This window comes from Ursus arctos, unplaced genomic scaffold (genome assembly GCF_023065955.2).
Source record: "Ursus arctos isolate Adak ecotype North America unplaced genomic scaffold, UrsArc2.0 scaffold_9, whole genome shotgun sequence".
NCBI lineage: Eukaryota > Metazoa > Chordata > Mammalia > Carnivora > Ursidae > Ursus > Ursus arctos.
Window position 1 is genome coordinate 9,172,143 of NW_026623111.1, and position 21,255 is coordinate 9,193,397.

The window sequence follows — 21,255 nt, forward strand, 5'->3', positions numbered from 1 at the left end:
AAATCTACTTCCAAAAAGCTTTGCTTACTGAGGTAAGTGTTTCAGTTCGTGAAAATCCATAAACCAACCAATAGCCATTGAACACCTACCAGGCATCAGACAAAAGTAAGAAGTGTATCAAGCCATATAAACTGTCCCCAGTTCAGGATCTTATGCTCTTTGGAAGCAAGGCACACTCTCTAATTTAGTAAAACAAACCCAGTAGTATGGAGCCGTGGGTAATAGGTGGCAAGCAATTACAGAAATGTCAGAAAGGACTCTAGGAGAACATGGAGAACACATTGGGCCAAGGTCTATGCGAATGGTCTTAATGAATAGAGAGGAGACCATGACGTCACTTAGGGTTTGAATCCAGCGTAAAGGTAGAAAAGACCAGGCTTGGTGGGAGTGGTGGGACACAGGAGGTATAATTGGTGAGGACCAGTGTGGGGACCTCCAAATCCCAAGCTAAGGAATGGCACTCTGCTCCGTGATAAGCGGGTCAGTCTGTTAAGAAGCTAGAGCCTTAACCCAACAGGACTTGGTATAGACACCACTGGGTGTCACCAGCCTCGTCACCAGCCCCTTGGAAACACTGCCTGGAGAGAGAATCTTTACAGCGTCAGTTACTCTGCCTTCAGAGTGGGTTCCTTGGTAGTGGCCAGCACACAGGCCTCAAGGAATGAGAGAGAAACAGAGGGGGAAAAGCATTGGGGGAGAGGAGTGAGCAAAGAGAAAGCACTTAGAGTGGAGACAGAGCCCAAGTTATGTCTGCTCATGACCAACCCAACCAAAAGTTAACCTTAAAACAAAGTGTCTCTCGAAATGCAAGTGAGTATTATTGAATTGCTCCATTACCATCAGGACTGTTTTCATTTTTAAGCACGTGTGTGGTCGCCTCCACATTGACGGACTATTCACAGCCAGGGAAAACACCCCCAAAATCATTTTCCAGGGCATCTGTGCCCTTGTGGAGGCTGCCACGATGTTTTAATTGCATCGGATTGAATTTCAATGGAAGGAGTAGAAGCAGTGCATTTTCAAGAACTAATAACTCTGTAATTTTGTAGGTGGGGCGTACTTTTTTGGCACAAATAGGCAGGAGGCATCTGCATTTCTCTACAGCAGCCGTTCTCATTTGGAACAAGACCAGGACTATCAAAAGTGCATGCTGTTCCTTTCTGACTCCCTCGGAGGACCCTGGAGGAAATGTGTCTAGAGAGGGTCCTGCTTGATGGGAGGAGTCCTGGGGAGGTTTGCCAGATGGGGGCGGGGAGCTGCAGGAGAAGCCAGGAGGTGGTGTTCCAGCCTCACTGAGTCCTGGGTTTCCTGGTCAGCTTCTCAGTGATGTCTACACTCTTCACTCCCAGGTCATTCGTTTCCACTGAATCCACCCAGTTCTCCCAGTGCTGGCCACACAATTGGAGGGAGGATGCAAGGAGAAGCAAAGAACAGTGGGCTTTTGCCAGGAGATCCGAATGTAGCATCCTAGAGCCGAAAGAATTCTGGTGGGTCGCAGAGTAAGTCAGTTCACCTTTTTGCATCGTGATTTCTTCCTCCACGTGATGGTTACGGACCTTCCGAAATCCTGTGATCTATGAGCCCTTTGTATGTCATTCCAGTCCTCCCGCAGCAGGACCGGAATCTGCCTGGCCTCCACCCTGCATCATACAGATGCTCCGCCCCTCCCCAGACCCACCCTCGATTTGTTTCACTGACTCTCTCCTTTATCCACAAACTGCCACTGGACTTTCTAACTTTGAGGCAAATTCCCTTCTGCTTCCCTAAAGCCAGCTTTCTTTTCAAGTCTCCTGCTGGCCAGACATCAGTAGCCAGGCGCCCCACAGGAGACGAAAATTCCACCCTGCAGAGAGCCCCTTAAGTGTTGTCTTCTGCACCATTGCATCCGCAGTGGCTAGGAACAAACCAGGCACACAGTATTTACGGAGTCATCTAGAGATCTAGTCTCTAGGTCAGTGTCTCTGAAACATCCTGGGTCCTGGGCATGCTTGAGGGTCTAACGAAAGCTGTGGAGAAGTCTCTTCCCAGAAGAATACTTGTGCAAAACCGGGAGGCCATCCAGGCAGGTCCAAACCATGATGTCCAAAGAGCATGGGTAACTACTATGGGATTCAGAACATTCTCATCACCAGAAATCCAGACTTTAACCTTCAGTTTAGTGCAGAAGCTAGTTAAGGGTGTTCTTATTGTGGATACCTGCCTTTTTTTTTTTTTTTTTTTTTTTTTTTTTGGTGTGTGTGCAGGGGGAGGGGAGGGTCTGACTTCTTTTTCTTTAGGGAATTGTCTTGTCCCTGCTCTGTGTGATTGTGACGTGGCTATCAGTCAGGTGATGTTACCTTTCCAGCTCGAGGAGGCACAGCCTGACTGGTCAAAGTGGCAATAGTGATTGGTCTGGCAGGACCCAAGTCGGGCCAATTAGAGCATTTTTAGGGGATCCCTGCAGATGACTGGAACCGAGAACCACATTCTTTTCTCTGGGATTGCTATGAATGGAAATGCTACAAGCTTAGAGCAACCAGAAATGATTCTTACTGCCATGAGGCGAGAGCATTAACCCCCACTTGGCAGACAACTGGGATCTGGAGGGGCCGCTGCAGAGACACTAAAGCAGGGAAGAGTGGGCTCAAGTCCGGTTTGTCAGAATGACCCAGCCAGAAGGAGAAGAAGGGCTGTGATCCAAGGCGCCAGCCCCCAGACTCCTGCTCTGCCACAGCAGCGGGCTGGAGGGGCGACTGAGCCGAGGGGAGCCCAGCAGCCATATGGAACCTAAAGGTCTGACCTAGCAGCCTGGCCACTCATCGCCAGGCACTGGACTCGGGCTTTCCATGCACTGTCTCGTGTAATCATTGCCATAAAACTTTAAAGTATTCTGTATATATAAGCTATATATATATATATGTCCATTGTGATGTGTGTGTGTGTATATACACGATATCACAATGTATATATATAATTTATGTGTGATATCATATATACCATGTGCTATATACATCACTATATATGATGTACAGCATATATCCGATATCACATATAATTTATACACACACACGCACACACATATCTCCATCACAACGGAAGGGAGAGAGGTCTATGAGGGGAAACGGCACAGGTGTGGTGCCGGCATTGAGGGCCGGCAGCGCTTGATTGCACCCCTGACACCCTTCCTTTCCCTTAAGCTTCAGGGCCTGGCGAGGAGGGTGACACGTCAAAGGTGAGGACATCTTCAGGTGGGACTCAGGAGCAGACTCAGCTGCAAAGTGTCCCGGACCCAGGAGTAGGGGAGCGGGACAGGGGGGCGGTGGCCACATGCAGTGCTGGCTCCCCGTACCCACTCCCTGCCCAGACCCCAGGGGAGCACAGAGGGGACGCACAGCAAAGCCAGTGCTGCCCCCAGGAAGCCTGTAACCTAGTCTGTGTGGGCTTCAAGCCCAAACAATCTTACCTTGTCTTTTAAATTGTCTTAAATGGCTTTTTAATTTTTTTTAATCACGTGTCTGGTACAGAGGGGACTTCATTCCCTGCTCTGCTACTAATTTGAGGCTCCCATGTACATTCTCATCACTCCCCAACAAATTATGAATACCTGGGGGCTGGAGTCCTGTGTTGGCCCTCCTGGTGTCCCCCACAGGGTCCTACGGTGCTTGGGAGGCTTCAATAAATATTCCTTGGGAGGGTAAATACCACACAGCAAGGTGCCACTTTCCCCCCCTCTATTGTAAAAATAGGGCAGGAGAAAAGCATTTATTGTACTAAATTATTTGTAGCAGCATATTTAACTCTAAAGAAATCAGCAAGCCCCTATTACTCTAGGCCTATGGCCAGGTCTTTAAAATATCTTTGTTATAGTAATATTTTTCTAACTGTATTTTCTATAATAAGATTTGACCTTAATTTGTTCTTTTACCACAATTCAAGTCAACCAATTATAGGGCTAGATGCAGCCAATCAAAAGAACACAAGAAATTGAGACCATGTACTCTAAAACTTCGTTCCTAGGAGATGTTAATAGATGCCCCCCCCCCCCCCCACACACACACACGAAAGGAGATTTCGGAGGACTCTATAGCCCAATGTCCTACTTGTTCTCCTTGGTGATTCACAATGGGCCTTAGCATATGAAAGGCTGACAGGTCCCAAAGGGAAGAAAATGATCTTTGGGCACTCAGCAGTTCTCAATATTGGAGCAAAACATCCGTGAAGACACAGATGAGTCACCTGCTGTGGTGGGAACACCAGCTTGGGAAACTGACCTGGCATCTTCTCCTCATTAGAGCGACGGGGCACTGGAGACCGTGGGCCAGAGCAGCTCACACGGCCTTTGGTATCAGCTAAGGGGACACTGGGTTCCACATCTACCCCCTCGGAGCCACAGTCTGATGTAGACAAATAAAAAAGCCCATGTCCTCTTGCGACAAGAACTATTTGAGCACCTACTATGTGCCAGATGCTGTCCTAATCATTTGGGATTGATCAGTAAGCATAAAAAGATCAAAATCTGCATTATAAAGTGGGGACAAAAATACCTACATCTCAGAGTTATGAGGCTTAAATGGGGAGAGAGTTTTGAAACACCCGTCAGGATATTAACTCTTGGTAATTATAAACACATGAAAAGTCACCAATCTTTAAAAAGGAGGTAATGAGCTTATTCTCGAAAAATCTAGTATTGGTGTCTCCTGACTTTCACAGGGCCACCACATCCCCCTGGTTCTGTCCCTGAGGACTTTCCCAACAAAAGCTGCAAATCACTGTTCCAGTACTCAGTTATTAAGGGAAAAGAAGGCATTGCATTTCTTAATAACCCAAGAGGAAGGTATACTGATGGGGGAAACTCGATTGAAGGAATGACCTTCAATGAGGAAAAATCTCAAAGAAGAGGTGTGAGAAGCAAAAGGAAAGGTTATGGAAAAGCAACCCCAAGACTGACTAACTCCTAAACATCTTTACCTGAAGCTTCTCAAAGATCCAACCCTGACTCCCCAAACCAAACAGGTCGCTCTTTTAAAGCGAGTTCTTCCTTTTCCACCAAGTTAATGAAACAATGTTACGTGGAAATCATTCGCTCCAGCAGTCAGTTCTGCAATTTCCCTATTGCCTCGAGCTTGCACCAACAGTAAGACAAAAGAAAGTTACAATCTGTGATGTGGGAGCCACTTTGGGAAACAGACTGGCAATTCGCATTAAATGCAGCGTTAACATATGTAGAAATGAATGAAGACCAAACAAATGGGAAAAGCAAAAACTATTTACTCAGAGCTTGCTCTACAGCACAGGACTCAGCCACCAGCCCTTACACGCTGCGGTAGAGACTCAGAGGCAGGTGGGAAAGCGTCACAGTGGGGGGAAAAAAGGAAGGTTGCAGAACCACCTGGATCTGGAGAGATTGACCTGAGGCACCCGCGTGATTGGTTAGGGGCACATATTCGGCTTTCTCTGATTGGTCCTACTTGTAGCCAGAACAAAAATGAGGGGAGCTGTGAGTTACTAATCAAGTCCCGGCCATCTGGGGCCAATAGTTACAGAAGTTACTCTCTAGCATCCTGGAGTGTTACTAAACATAGCAATGTGGCTTCCTGCAAGCCTGACTTCTAGCGGGCTGGCTTTCCAAGCTGTTTACTGTAGATACGGAGATGGATTTCTGGGCAGGTTGCTACAGGTTACGGGTCTGAACGCTGTTTTTATATAGGATCCGGACGTTTTCCATTTGTATATTCGGTCTCTCACATATGGTTCAAAAATTCTACTCTTAGGTATTTAGCCAACAGAAATTAAAACATAAGTCTACAGAAAAAAGCACACACCCGTGTTTGTAACAATAGTACTCATGATAGCCTAAAAAATGGAAACAATTTGAATGCCCATCAATTGATGAATGGATAAACAAAATGTAGTATATACATAAAACAGAATAGTATTCAGCAATAAAAAGGACTGAACTATTGATACATGCCACATTTAGCGTAAGCTAAGTGAAGGAAGCCAGACACAAAAGGCTGCATATTCTATGATTCAATGCATGTGCAATGTCCAGAATAGGCGAACCCAAAGAGATGGAAAATAGATTCATGGTTGCCAAGAGCTAGGAGAGAGGTGAACGGGGGGGGGGGGGGGGGGGGGGACTGCTAATGGACATAGGGTTTCTTTGACAATCATGATTGTGTGACTCCATGAATAGACTGAAAACTACCAAATTGTATGCTTTAAAGGGTGAATTTTATAGTATGTGATTATATCTCAATAAAGCTGTTATTTAAAAAAAAAAATCTGTGACACACATCTATGTTCCATAGTTCCCAAGGGCCTTTTATTAGTTTCACCAAGTGTATATAAGTGCCTACAATTCAATAAACTCATTGCCTTCCCTGCACTTGTCTTAAAAGTGGTCTAGTTGGAGGAATTATTATCTGGATTTCACAAACTGACTTTTTGCCCACAGTCCTAGAAATAACTCCTATGTTTAGGATAAAGAAATAAAAGCACAGAAAGTCTTCGTAAAGTTAAGCAACAACAACACAGGAATTTGTGAAAAGAAAGGATTCAATTATAAACTGTGATAATTTATCAAGAATGAGGGTAAATCCTGAAAATTTTCTAAATAAAAGACTGAGTCCATTAGAGATGCGGAGATAAAAGGATGAGGTCAGAGGCAATGCCAACGATCTCCAAATTCGAGATTAGTGTTAAAAGCACTTGTGTGCAAAATTGCCATGAACTTCAAACTAATTCCACACCATTAATTTCCAAGTGCTCTGAGCCACACTGACTCTAAGAGACAGACTTTTGTTGGCAGCACAGCCAGCTGGACTCAATTACTTGTTAATTTTCATTTTTCTTTTTTTTAGCCACCAATATTTTTTTCAAAAAAGAGGAGGGCGGACTCTGACCAGTTATCTTAAGAAGCTTTTTTTTAACCTAAGAAGTTGCCATTCTGAGTGCTCAGTATGTCTGTTGTCTTTTAGAGCAGAGTTCCAGCCTCGATCCGTGGCAATATTTGTCTGCAAGGTAGAGACAGGGGAAGTAGACCATCTCGCAAAAAAGCTCTGCCAGTCGGAATTGTGGAGAGGAATTGTGGGAGTTTCAGTGGAACTAATGTACACAATGTGTCTCCTTCCAGGAGCTTCTAGACAAAAATAGAAATGAAAACAAGAATGAAAATGTACCAGAGCAAAAACAGAATACAATGTCTTCAGTATGCTAAATAATAGTAACAGCACTAGCTAGTAATGCATTTAATATATTACAGGAAGGATAAGTAATTATTATACTTATTGTAATACAATAACATTAACTTACATTTATTGAACACTTGCTATGTGCCAGGCACTCTTCTAAGTACTTTCTACATGTTAACTCATTTAGCCTGTGAAGTACATATGTTATTATTCTCACTGTGCAGATAAGAAATAAACTCAGTGTGTTTAGGTAACTAGCCAGAGTCACAGAACTAGCAAGTATTTTCACAGGATCTGCAGCAGTTGCCAAAGCTCATTTCCATTTGCCTGCCTTGAGACATCAATTTATGGACCCATTAACTGCAATTTTTTTTTGGGGGGTTCAAATGCAAGCCCTTGCACCTGAGAAGTGGTTTATCTCATTAATGATATTTAATCAGGAATCTCTGAAGTTCTAGAAACTGGAAAAAAAAAACTAATCAGGAGGATTAGGCAAACATGTCTTTTGTGGGGTGTCAAGATTCATTCATTCATTCATTTATTGTTTATTCAGTCACATATATTGAGCCCCTTAAATATAGCACCAAGAGAAATAGGCAGAAAATATCATGATGAAAATGAGAATCCAGTGGAGAGATGAGCTGTACTTTTAAACAGATATTCCCAAGACCATTCATTGTTTTAAAAAAAATTCACACTTAACATATACTATCCTTGGAAAATATTTTAACATGTTTATTGCAAATTTAGTACTTGAAAATGGGGGGCTCTAAGTGTTTCTTAACTATTTGCTTACTATAGTCAAAACAGAAAGGGGGGTAATCAGAAGGGGGAATGAACCATGAGAGACTATGGACTCTGAGAAACAAACTGAGAGCTTCAAAAGGAGGGGGTGGGGGAATGGGATAGACCGGTGATGGGTAGTAAGGAGGGCACGTATTGCATGGTGCACTGGGTGTTATACGCAACTAAAGAATCATCGAACTTTACATCAGAAACCAGGGATGTACTGTATGGTGACTAACATAATATAATAAAAAAATATTATTATAATAAAAAAACATATTGCAAATTTCATTAGCCATCAGGGAAATTCAAATCAAAACCACATTGAGATACCACCTTATGCCAATTAGAATGGCAAAAATTGACAAGACAAGAAACAACAAATGTTGGAGAGGTTGTGGAGAAAGGGGATCCCTCTTACACTGTTGGTGGGAATGCAAGTTGGCACTGCCGCTTTGGAAAACAATGTGGAGGTCCCTTAAAAAGTTAAAAAATAGAGCTACCCTATGATCCAGCAATTGCACTATTGGGTATTTACCCCAAAGACACAGATATAGTGAAGAGAAGGGCCATATGCACCCCAATGTTCATAGCTGCATTGTCCACAATAGCTAAATTGTGGAAGGAGCCGAGATGCCCTTCAACAGATGACTGGATTAAGAAGATGTGGTCCATATATACAATGGAATATTATTCAGCCATCAGAAAGAACGAGTTCTCAACATTTGCAGCAACATGGACGGGACTGGAGGAGATTATGCTAAGTGAAATAAGCCAAGCAGAGAAAGACAATTATCATATGGTTTCACTCATTTATGGAACATAAGAAATAGCAGGAACATCGGTAGGAGAAGGAAGGGAAGAATGAAGGGGGGTAAACAGAAGGGGGAATGAACCATGAAAGACTGTGGACTCTGGGAAACAAACTGAGGGCTTCAGAGGGGAGGGGGTTGGGGACTGGGCTAGGCAGGTGATGGGTATTAAGGAGGGCACATATTGCATGGAGCACTGGGTGTTATACGTAAATAATGAATCATGGAACATTACATCAAAAACTAAGGATGTACTGTATGGTGACTAACGTAACATAATAAAAAAATTACTATTAAAAAAATTTTTAGAATGAAGAGTTAATGTTAAGTGTTGAACTCCCACTTTGTGCCAGGACCTGTTCTGAGCTCATTGCACATTTCAACCCATCCTCACAACCCGATGAAGTAGGTCCTATGATCCTCTCCATTTTATAAGAGAAGAAACAAAGGCACAGAGAGGTTAAGTAGCTTGCCCAAAGTCACACAACCAGAAGCAATAGAGTTAGTATTCATGTGATAAAATGTGTAACCATAGAACACACGTTGACACATAAGGTGCAGAAAGATGTGCTTAAAACCTTCTGAAAACAGTCAGGGATGGCTTCCAGGAGGTGGCAACATCTGGCTTTTCTTTCAAGATGTTTGGGCATCTGTTCCAGATGCTCTTCAACAGTCCTCTTGGAGGGAAAATGGAGCCAGGCACAGCTGGCCATGATATTTGCAAGCTCAGAACTTGCAGCCAGTCAAGTGTCTCTCCATAGTTTCAGCTTAATTAGAGAGAATTTTGGTGAAACTATAATCTGCTGTCTCGCATGACATTTTTATCGCCTGCTTAACATTTCAAATGAAACATTTTATTACATTTGATGTTAGTTAAACACTTAAAGTGTACTCTTCCCGGTTACAATTCGCAATGTGTTCTGACTATATTAAGCAAATATTTAAGAAACATTTGGGCTGTTTTTCCATTTTTAAGTATTTAATCTGTAATAAACTTATAGTATGTTAAAAATACATTTCATGTACAGTATGTGTTAAGTGTTAAGAATATATTTTTGAACTGCCTTATTTGAGCCTGTCAGACTTTCCATTACAACCCCCTAATTTAAGGGGGTTTAAACCAGCCATAAAAATCTCTTCACGCTGATATTTCAGGTAAAATATCTCTCCTTCCAGAAGCCTTTTTTTAGTTGTCCGTGGGTTGTTTTTAAGTCTTGACGCATTTAAAGAAAAGTTGACTTTATAAAATCGGGCATAAAGGAAAGATTTTTCTTGGAGCATTTTAGTGTGATCTTCTCTATGCTTTTTAAGTAATCCATACATTAAAAGCACCTCATCAGAAATCATGGGTCTTACCCCAAAACTTTGGAGAGAAAACGAAACATGGTTGAGATGAGTACTATCTGTTTATTTCCAGATTGTATTAAAATTCAGAATCAAGGGTATGAAATAAGGCCGTGGACACTTCCCCCACAGTCCCAGGAAACTTTCTAAGTGTGTAGTAATGTAGTCGTGTTAGCACATCACAGTTTACACTCGGATTTCACATCCCTCCTCTTACCCGCCCTTCAGGAAGCTGGGAGGCAAGAAGGCTCTTGCTGTCATGCCCACCATCTTACAGACAGGCAGGCAAAGTTTTGGCAGAAGCTAAGCGATTTGTCCAAAGCCACACAGCCTGCTATGAGTGAAGCTGAGGTCTGAACTCAGGTCCGTTTGTTTGTTTCACGTTTCTTGTGCCCACAGGTTGCAAAAGATTGGGTCCATGTGTGACTCGGTGTTTCCATGTAATTATATTTTTTTGTCTGTTAAAAATCTTGAACAAATAAAATTCAATCTCTTGTACAGCTAAATAACTGGATTTTTTTTTCTGATGTTACTTTCCATTTTAAGGGTCAAGATCATACCGGGGTACCTGGGTGCCACAGTCAGTTAGGTGGCAGACTCTTGGTTTGGCTCAGGTCGTGATCTTGGGGACGTGAGATCAAGCCCCGCATCCAGCTCCATGAGTGCTCAGCGCGGAGTCTGCTTGAGAGTCTCTCTCCCTCTCCCTCTGCCCCTCCCACTTGTACTCTCTCTTTCTCTCTCTAAAATAAATAAAAGAATCTTTAAAAAAAAAAGAGTCAAGATCATGCCAACAAACAAACTGAAGAAATGTTTCTCATCCTTCTTCAAGTCTTGCAGACTATGACCTAAAGAAAAGAGGCACCCATCACATCACATCGGAGTGTCTTTTCTAACTTCATCCACTGAAGGTCTCGAGAGTTCGTATATCCATCCCACTCACTTTTTTAGATTCTTTGAAAGCCAGGGCTTGTCTTTGTGTCTTCCTCTCTCCTATCCTAATGCCCAACGGCTAGCACAGCGCCCGTCACATTATAGGGGTTCGATAATGTTTGCCGATGAGAGGAATCTATCGAACTTCACAAAGAGAGCTCATGTTTGTGCTATCTCATGGAATATTTTAGATGGGGGGCACCTCAATTACCCATACCAGCATTTCTCCAAGTGACTTCCTTGCTTCATGAGTTCCTCAAGACTCTACATGACAAAACAATTCCATGAACAGATAAATTTGGGGAATGCTACCTCCCCAGGAAAAATAATGCCATGGACCTCCCCGAGTATAGTTATGGCCTTCCTTATATTCCTCTTTGGAGCGGACTGACTGGGGCGCCAGTGGCCTCTGCTGTCACCAGGGAGTCCCGCCCCTGCTGGCCAGGTGGAGACCAGGCCTGTCCACTGTGATGGTAGTGTAGTAATGCCTAGCTTGTCCCGAGGTGCGGGCCTCTGTCGCGCTCACACTAAGCTATCTTCTCAACTCTTACCAGTAATGAAAGTGATATTTTGGTCTATCGATGTCATATTCCTAATTTTTTTATTTCTCCATTTGTTCAGAACATAAAAGGGGGTGAGAAATGCTATTTATTTTTGGTACCCATGAGCTCCGACTGAGAAAAACACCTGAAGTCCTCAGCCTTCGATTGCTTTTCTTTCAAACCCATCTTCCTTCCAAGTGTACCAAAAATATCCTCAGGCCTTCAGAGTAATTATATTTATGATCATTCATTTTTTCATTAGTCTAGAGCAAATATTGTGGGAACTCAAGAAAGACGATGTTCCAAAGTCAACCTCAGGTTTGGAATTGCAAGAAAGAACCACAGATGAAAATGGAATTGGAATCAACTGAACCCTGGTTATACTCTCTCTAATGAGCGCTCCGGACAGGAACCGCATATTACACTGTCTCAATATACAGCCTGAAGAAGTGAGGTGGGCTGGTCCCCAAATCATACCTACGATACTTGAGCCGCAGAGGCAAGGGGCGCTCCGGGACCCAAGAAGAGAAAGCGAGATTCAGCAGAGGCCTCGACAACAGGGTGGAATGTTTGAATGTTGATTTCTAATTCAGACATAATGTCAAATAGTAAAAATGTCCTGACTTCATTCACCAGCCCAACAAATATTTACCGAGCGCCTGTGACGCGCCAAGCACTGTTGGAGACATTCTAGATGTAGCAGCGAGCTGAACACAAAAACCCCTGCCTTCGTGAGGCTTACGATCAAATGGGGAAGAGCGGATAATAAAAATTAAATGACTAAGGTATCCGGAACGTTAGAAAGTTTACACACTCTGAGAAAAATAAAGCAGGGAAAGAAGATAACAAATGCAGGGGTATCGGGTAGCAAGGAGACTGAAGTTTTAAATGGGTTACTGGGAGAAACCCAACTGAAAACCTGACATTTGCGCACACACACGGAGGGGGTGCCAGTAAGCAAATTAGAACACGTTCTCTGCAAAGGGACAGGAAAATACAGATGTCGTCAGAGGGAGTATGCTTGGCAAGCTGGGTAAATAGAAGGGGGCTGTCTTAGTCAGGTTGGGCTGCCAGAGCAAAATGTCATAGACTGAGCGCCTGCACCAGCAGAAAAATGGATCTTCCCACAGTTTGGGGGGTTGGCAGCCCAAGATCGAGGTGCAGCAGATTTGGTTGCTGGTGAGCTTCCTTCCTGGATTGCAGACAATCCCTTCCCACTGTGTCTGCACATGGCCTTTAGGGCAAGAGCGTAAGCTCTCTGGTGTGTCTCATCGTAAGGGGACAAGTCCCATCCCAAGGGACCCACCCTCATGACCTCATCTAAACCTAATTACAACCCAAAGGCCCCATCTCCATACACTGCCTCACTGGGGAGTTAGGGCTTCAGCATATGAATTTTGGAGAACAAAATTCAGTTCCCAGCAGGGGACAAGTGCAGCTGGAGCTGGAGAAGCCAGTCACCATGATCACACTGCCGCGTTGTCCTCAACTTCTTGCCCATCTCTCTAGATGGTGACTCACGTGGCAAAGCCTCAGCCATGATTATGTTCAGCTTTCCCCTTTCTCAGTGGCTAGAAAAAATCATAGAACCATGTTCCCTGAACATACATGAATTCCTAGTCCAATTCCCTGGGGGTCACAGCACAGTTTCCTGCCACCCATCTCCCACCCTCCAAGACAAATGCGTCCTAGCTTCTCCTTTCTCCTCCAAACCCCAACAACCTCCTCCCTCCCTCTCTAGCTTGCTGTTTCCTTGAGAAAATAAAAGCAGTCAGAAGAGAATTTGTACGTACACCCTGCCCCCGGCCCATCCACCCACCCAGCATTTGTTGTCACAGACTGTCTTGGGCCAGCCTCTCTTCCTGAGTCCAGACCTCACATTTTTCTGCTCAAGTTCTTCCCTCCAGCATTTTTTCCTTCTCTCTCCCACACCATCAAGTTCCCATCTTTATTGGATTATTCCTAGCAGCCTTCAGATTCCTCCACAGCCATCCTTTATCTAGTTAAAATAAAATCCTCTTGAGTTTACCTTCTTTTCAAGCTTTGACCCCATTTCTCTTCTCACCTTTAGAGCAAAACCCCTGAAAAGAGGTGTCTACACTCACTGTTTCTAGATCCACTACTCCTATTATCGTGTCCTTTTTGTGACCACTCACAGTATTTCTTACTTATAATTCACATACAGTAAAATTCACTTTTTTTGTAGTACCTTTCTCTCAGTTTCAACATATGAATACAATCGTGTAACTATTACCACATCAAGATATAAGACAGCTCTCTCACCCCCTAAAATCACCGTGTTCTCCTTTGTGGTCATATCTCCCCCACACCTAGCCTGGCAACCAGTGACCTGTCCCTTTAGATCTGCCTTTTCTAGAATGTCATAGCAAGTGAATCATACCATTTGTAGTTCTGAGTCTGTCTCCTTTGTCCTCAATCCACTTTCACCCCCCACCCCTTCTCCAAAGCTATCTTGTTAAAGTCATGTCAGTGCCTTTAGATCTGATGTTTAAACCTCAGTGTTCATCTCACTTGCCCTATCTACAATAGGGGACACTCCCGTCTTCTAGAAACATCTTCCTGGCTGGCTTTCCAGGACTCTTTACATGTGTGGTTCCTCCTCCCTCACCACTGCTGCTTGCTCATCTCCTCAACTTTTCACTTTAGAGAGCACTAGAGCTCATTCAGAGTTGTTCTTCTCTACCTACATCCAGACTCATAGCTTTAATCTATATTAAATCTATATTCAGTGATGACACCAAACTTTATGTCTCTAGTGTAGACCACTTCCTTAACTCTAGGCTACCGATTCAACTGCCCACTCAACATTTATCTATCTCCTATCTATCTATCCATCTCTCTATCCATCCATCCATCTTCTATCTACCCATCTATCCATCCATCATCTATCTATCCACCCATTCATCCCATCTACCATCTATCTATCGCATTCATCCATCCATCCATCCATCCATCCATCCATCCATCCCATCCACCATCTATCTACCATCCATCCATCATCTCTGGGACTTAACATTTCCATAACTGTGGCCCTGAAGTTATGTCTCGTCTCCCTCCCCACTCCCCCCTTCCTTTCCCAGCTTTTTTATTCTCATCTACTGTCAACTCCAATCTTCCAGTTTGCAAGCCTTGGATTCATCCCTGACTCCTCTCCTTCTTTCACACACCAGGACCGGTTCTGTGGGCTCTATCTTCAAGACACACCTCTGCATTTTTAAATGATTTGAATATATACTTGAAAACCCTGCTACTAAATTTTTTGAATGTCCATTCATTTTAATGGGAAAATTATGAGGCATTACAACCCACCCAAGATACCCAAACAATTTTTACAGATCAAAAAAATACCTCGATGAAAAAAATTGTTTTTATTATTTAAAATTATTCTTATAAAAAAATTTAAATTATTTTTATAAAAATTAATTTAAAATGCTTATATAAACAATAAAAAGTAATTCAAAAGTAAACAAATACAGTTGTAGATGAAATGTAAAGCAAAAATAGGGCACAGAACTCTCCAAAGGGGAAAGAGAGATCTTGATGGTGTGTGGGGAAGGTGGGCAAGGTGCTGGGGATCATTGTTTAGAAATTGCACTCTTAGAAGCATTATTTTCATCATTAATTTTTCAACCTTTTGGTAGACTTACAGTCCAGCTTAAAAATAAATTTACAGAGCAGACGAACATTTCTAGGGCAGAATAAAGAATTAATGACTCAGAAACACGTGTAAATAGAGCAGGCACACAGCAGACTGAGGAGTCAGGAAGGGATGACCTCTCCAGAGACTCACAAGAGAGTTCTCGGTTCTGCAACATGAACTGTGGTTCTAACTCTTCCATCGGCTGTTCTTTGACTAGAGACGGTTGGGTTGAGCACATTATTGGGCATGCCTTTGCCTGAAATGTAATATGGCGACATCACTACTTAACACATGTTTATTTACTCTGTTTTTAAGTAAAAAATATTACAATAGAGAAAAGGAGTCAAGGGGATTAAATATACACTTTCCTTGATGAGCGCTGAGTGATGTATGGAAGTGTTGAATCACTGTATTGTACGCCCGAAACTAACACAACACTGCACGTCAGCTACACTGGAATTAATTTAAAAAAAAAAAGAAAGGAGTCATGTAAAAAGTGGGATTCTTCATCAAGAGCTTTTATGGTAAAAAGTTGTAAATTGAATAGTCATCCTCAAGATGAGACTGAATATTCCAGAATCCAGCCCCTTCTTATTGCCTCCTCCACTGACACCATTACCTCTCACCTGCATTGTTGCCCTGGTCTCTGCTCCACCCAGTAGCTATATCATGTCTTCTGCTCAGAACCCTCTGGGGGACCCACAGAACTCAGTATGTGCCAATGTCCTTACCGTACCACTAACATTTCTGCGACTTATTCCAACTCTGTCCTCACTCATGCCGCCTGGTCCCACTGGCCTCCTTGTAGCATCTCAAACACACCAGGCACACTCACACCACAGGCCATTTGCGTTTGTGGTTCACTCTTGCCCAGAGGTCCACATAGCTCATTCCCTCATCTTCTCCCCATCTTTATTCAAATAACACCTCTATAGTGAGGACTTTGCTATGATCTGAATGTTTATGCCCTCCCCACCCCTCAACACACAAATTCCTATGTTGAAATCTTTCTGTCCGATGCGATGGCATTCGAAGGTGGGCTTTTGGGGGCTGCTTAGGTCCTGACGGTGAAGTCCTCATGAATGGAATTAGCACTCATAAAAAGGGAGTTCTCCAGCCCCTTCTGCAATGTGACCACACAAGGATAAGTCTGTGAGCAGGAAGAGAGCCCTCATCCAACCTCAGACTCACGGCCTCCAGAATCAGGAGAAATAAAGTTCTGTTGTTAAGAACATCCCCAAAAGACAAAGACAACACCATTGATCATTCAATGCATAATTTTGGTAATCCCTCACCCCTGGTACTCTCTGTCCCCCTTCCCGGTTTTGTTTTTCTCTCTCACCATTCTCATTTGCTAACATTCTATAGAACTGATTCAGTACTACCAGCTGGAGGGTGAGCTTTTGTCTTGGTCTATGTCCTGCTGCTGCATCAGGGTCAATCAGGGGCATTCTCCATCCCCAGCTCTGTGGCTGACCGCACTCATGAGATCGCTGGCTGGATTTTCCAAGATTTGGACACCTGTGTCTAAGGAAATCTGCGTCTTGCTCATAAAGTATGAGAGCAAATGCGTCTTAGCTCTGCACCTCCCTTGATCCCATCACATTTACCAACACACAGCATATATGCTTCCACAGAAGCTGCTTGTCTTTGCCCTGTTTTACCTTTTTTTATGCTTTCTATGAGTTTTGAGGAAAGGGATAGAATCTACTGAATTTAGCGGCAGCCATACCTCTATTTCAAAGGTATGCACGTGAATTTTATATCGGAGCCTTACTAAGAAGTCATAGATAAATTTCTGGATCTATGGCTAATTACAGTACGATAATATTGTGGGCTTTCAAGCTTTCTCATACATCAGAATCACCTGGAAGGCTTGTTAAAACACAGACTTCTGGGGGCGCCTGGGTGGCTCAGTCGGTTAAGGGGCTGCCTTCGGCTCAGGTCATGATCCCGGTGTCCTGGGATCGAGCCCCACACCAGGCTCCCTGCTCAGCAGGGAGTCTGCTTCTCCCTCTGCCCCTCACCCATTCACGCACTCTCTCCTTCTCTCTCTGTCTCTCAAATAAATAAATAAATAAATAAATAAATAAAACCTTTTAAAGTCAATCAATCAGTCATAGACTTCTGGACCTATCACCAGGGTTTCTGATTCAGTAGGCCTAGGATGGGACTTAAGAACTTTAATTTCTGGCATATTCCCATATTCTGCCAATGTTACGGATCTGGTGACCACACTTTGAAAAGCACTGTGATAATAAAATGTTTTCATTTTAGCTATGTCTAAAAGACTAAAACTGGGGGAGACATTATAAAACATTGCAAGAAAAAAAGACATTCTAAGAATTCATAAAATCTTTTAAGAACGATAGCAGGCCTGCCATAACCAAAATGAACACGTATAATATTTCCAAGGGGTCAGTGTCATGGAGAGATTCTCAGGCCCTCCTGACTTCCTCAGGACATGGGTCTAGTCCTGCCTTGGGGTGAACTAGCCCCGTAGCACAGACAAGTCACAACTCTGGTCTTCATGCCTGTAGAATGACGACCTTGGACCGTACGGTCTCATTACAACTGGAGGTATGGACGTGGATGTTCACATGCTTTTTCAGACCCTCTCACTAAGTGCAAGATTGATTAAAAGTATTTGTGCGGCGAGATAGCCAACTAACGAACATACGACAAGTGTCTTGTCGGTAAACTTGAACTCTTCAGGGTAAATGCTCAGATTTTAATGCTTCTCCCCTACGGTTCTTCTGCCTCCCACCTCTCCATCTAGCTGGATGCCAGAAGAAACTCCGTGAAAATATGAAAGCAAGAGAAGAGTGTCTGGGCTGTGCATTATCCCTCTTTGCTGGCTCCTGCTAACCTCTGGTTTAAGGGAAGTTCATACTTCCTGGTTTGCAGTCATTTGAAATTCTAAGGCCTGGCCTGTGCCCTCAGCGCTTCTGCAGCAGAAGGACCTGCTGCTCCTCTAGGGTGAGCGCCCCCGGAAGCCCAGCCACCTTCCCCGGATGCTGGGTTCTCTATCTCTGCTCTTGCTGACAAGGTGGGCCCTCTGACACCACTGCCTTGTCCAGCTGGCTGGGTTCCTTGGGCTTGTCCATCCTGCAGCTTGTTTACAGAGTACCTTCTTTGTCCCACACAGGGTCACCTTGGAAAATGTAGATTCCTTCCACGTCACTAGCAGTCTTTGAGGAGAACTGAAGGTGCCCTTGACAATCCCCTGTCCGGCTTCTGCCAAACCCCACTGTTGCTCCACTCCGGTCACCTTTTCTGTATGGTGGACACTCAAACATTCTCCTTCCAGAATTTCAGAAGCAAGCCCTCCCCCACTTTCTGCTTCTGCCTCAGCCTGTCGGTGATATGTCCAGCATGGTCCCCAACGCGAGCAGCGATCCAGAGAGCAAAGACTCCAGATCGCTCTCAGCAAGGCAGACAGCGTCTTCTTCCTGGCCGCCTGGCTCTCCCCCATCACATCAGCAGAGGCTTTCCCTTCCTGTTTGAAACAAACTTACACAATCCTCCTTGTCTTCTCTACACAACGGTGAAGGGCAAATAAAGCTCAGATACTCTGATTTCTTATATTTTTTTAATAAGTAAATGGAAATTTGGGAAAATTTAAAGAAAAAAAAACCCTCTTCTCTCTCCACAAGAAATAGGCCAACAGAACTACTATCTCTCTATGTACTTTAAAAAAACCTCTAGTACGAAACTCAAAATCGAGCAATGAATTCTTTGTCCATGTCGGCAGCCACAATCTCCCCAAAGCAATGAATGGCATTGATTCATTACACAGATGGAATTGCTAGGCCACATAGTTTATGGGGAAGGAAAAATACCTTGTTTTAATATTTTTTGAAAATATTATCCCTACTTACAGCATAGGAAAGTATACTTGAAAAGAGGGAACAGCGAAATCCCAGCGAGACAGCAACAGAAAGTTTTAACTGTGGCTAACACCGGTGGGGAGGCCACAGAAGATAAAGAAAACAGAATCAAGAGGAGGGGCACGCAAGGGGTGGAAACTCTGGAAAGTGGAATTCAGAATGGAATTTGTCCTCTTCTGGCCAACAAAACAAAACAGAAACCAGAAATCCCCCAAAAATGTCCTCCCTTACAGCGTTGACAGAGCATGGGATATTCTGTGGATGCGAAGGGGTGGAGAAAGGTGCCAGGGGTTGAGAAGCATTTCCACAAGGAACCTGGAGTGCTTGAGCGATGAATGAGTCCGCTCACAGAGGGGCAATAATTAAGAAACTTCTAAGATCGGACAGAAGCTTAGAAATATGGAAACCTCTGGGGCCACGTGACCCCCTTTCCTCTTGCTTGACTATGCAATTTATGAATGTCTGCACACATACAATGGAAAGGGACCTGGTGGGGGGGTGGGGGGGAGATTTCATCATCATATCTGGTCTATATATCTAATTTTAATTCTGTATTTTCTCAGCTGATGTTTAATCTTTTAACTTGAAAGCTCTCCAGTGCCTTTGGGGTATAGCAGACCTCAGGAGAGCCGGTGGGGTGCTTCTTGGACCTCTATAGCCATCACCATAGATGTGAGAGTAGCACTACGCATTTGAAACCCAGAAGTTTTTCTTACCCATCTTTGGACCCCTAGTCCCTAGTTCAGTGCTCAGTGCTCTTCAAATAACGGGTACTCAGCAAATGCCTGATGAAGAAATCACATCCTTTGGAAGTCTGCATAAAAAGTAACCTATCACATGCTGAAGAAATAAACTCCTAGAATTTGAACATCCGAAGAAATTTCAGGGTTCGTCTGGAGACATCCTCCTCCTCATTTTAAGGACAAGCCTCCTCATTTTAAGGACAAGAAACTGAGGCCTAGAGAAATTAGATTTGTCCCAGATTCCCCAGGAAAGGAGTTGACAGAATCAGGACTGGAACCCCAGCCCTTGACTCTTATTTTCTTTCTCTTTCACTTCACTGTCTTAAAATGTAGATTTCGTTGTTATAAGAATATGGCCAAGTATGGCCAGGCCAACAGATATGGAGACAACTGCCACTGAAAAGAGAATTTGTCACAGTAACAGATCCAAAGAGGTGGGGGCAGGCAATGGCATGGGGGGGGGGTGTCGCACAGGGTGGGCAGAGAGGCAGAGGGAGCAGGAAAACATGGCAAGAAGCCTCTGCTGTGGTTTCCACAGGAAAGACCAGGTAAGAAGAGTTAGTAGACTGAGGATTGGCTAGTTTGAATCACTGCAGCGGGCCCTGGAGCACAAGCACTGCCCCTAACTCTCTGATACGTGACCTTGGGGGGATTAGGGCAGGGCAACGGTGGCCCAGAGTGTGAGAGCCAGACAGAGGAGGTGGTTAGGGGTCTGAGCTCTAGATGGACCAGTCTCCATATAGAAGCACACTCCCAGCTGAGCTATTTACTGTCTCTAGGAATCAGTTAACCCTGAGAGGGGCCGTCCCTCCAGGGTCAGCAAGGCCCCAGAGAGCAAAGCATCAAAATACGGAAATAAAAAGATGGGCTGAATATACTCACCACACTGAGATCGTAAGTCTTCACTGCATTAAAGGTGTAGCTTGGCCTCGGTGGGTTTGACCGCCTTCTCTTCCATACTGTGCAATAAAATCATTAGAAAATGGGGCTTCCACATGAAGTTAAGCATTCTGGATCCTCAGAGCTATGAAAAATGGCTTTTGGATCATAATCTAGACAATCTTTTCTGATTATTTATCTAAAACTAAAAGCAGGAAATGATTCATTTGGTTCCTGCCAATCCTGGAGTGCTGCCACTTTCGGCTCAGGAAGAGCCGGCTTCCCTTGGCAGTCCTCACTTGCAGGATGATGAATGAAGTTCTATGTTTGGTGCTAGCTAAAATTTTATAGGGTCTAAAAAAGCAATTTATACATGCTTCAGGAGGTGGCTATATTTTTTCTTTTTTAGATAGCTCTTAGTCACAGCAGGGCACTCAATATACATATATCACATCGAGGGGTCATTTTACAGGAGAAATGAAACTTTGCTCTGTCT

At 43.8% G+C, this 21,255-nt stretch overlaps 1 long non-coding RNA gene across 1 annotated transcript in view; it reads right to left on the bottom strand.

Moving 5' to 3' along the window:
• The window catches only part of LOC130543229 (uncharacterized), a 38,806-nt gene extending 17,877 nt beyond the window's left edge, over nucleotides 1–20,929 (bottom strand). Inside the window, exon 1 of the long non-coding RNA XR_008958400.1 lies at nucleotides 20,763–20,929. This is a non-coding gene — a long non-coding RNA (uncharacterized LOC130543229). The remainder of the gene's footprint in view (nucleotides 1–20,762) is intronic.
• Nucleotides 20,930–21,255: the final 326 nt, after the last annotated feature.